This window comes from Pseudomyrmex gracilis, unplaced genomic scaffold (assembly GCF_002006095.1).
Source record: "Pseudomyrmex gracilis isolate BER0280 unplaced genomic scaffold, ASM200609v1 scaffold_567, whole genome shotgun sequence".
In the NCBI taxonomy this organism is placed as follows: domain Eukaryota; kingdom Metazoa; phylum Arthropoda; class Insecta; order Hymenoptera; family Formicidae; genus Pseudomyrmex; species Pseudomyrmex gracilis.
This window is the reverse complement of record NW_018021151.1, coordinates 64,068-64,803: the sequence shown is the minus strand read 5'-3', so window position 1 is coordinate 64,803 and position 736 is coordinate 64,068.

Here is a 736-nt window from a genome sequence, read left to right as displayed (position 1 = left end):
GTTCAACAGTTTTTGTGTTTGCTGTAGTTTCATCTGATGGAATATGTAATGTCGGAATTGCAGTGTTTTTTAAAACACGTCTTGTTGGGGCACAACTATAATCGTTGTCACAAAAATGTTTGTAGCACACTTGCCACTTTTGAATTTTACATTCATCTACTTGCTGTATATGTAAATTGTCTAACCACAACTTGCGACGTTTACGATTTTTTGGGAATAAATGAGATGGTACATTACTCCCAGATTTACAAGTAGAAACGCAACATGCTCTACCCATCTTTAATGTTTATTAAAATGTAACAACAGTTTAACAACTGCACAATGTAGTCGCGTATAACTAACGGCAAAACGTGTTGAAACGTGTTCACACGTATTCATTTACACATTCGTATTTAGTTCATATGCCAGGTACGCCTTATTATAGAAGGCGCCACTAACGCTGGTACACGCAGTTTGGTGGCCCTGACCGCTTTGCAACTGCTGGAATCTGCTGAACGCGACCCATAGACTTATATATAAATAGACCCAGCGTTCTGTGAGAGGAGTTGTCCGCGTCTTCTAAAGGACGGAACAATATGCATCCAGGTGCTGTCTCCGTCGCTCCGCCGGTCTGGAGGGGGAACATCGATGGATAACGTTGAAGGAAAGCGAACTTAAAGGCGCGTGTACCGCACTTATATGTGTTTTGCTCGAAATTCTTCTGACCGTGGTATGCTTGAAAAAAAAGTTTCTATTA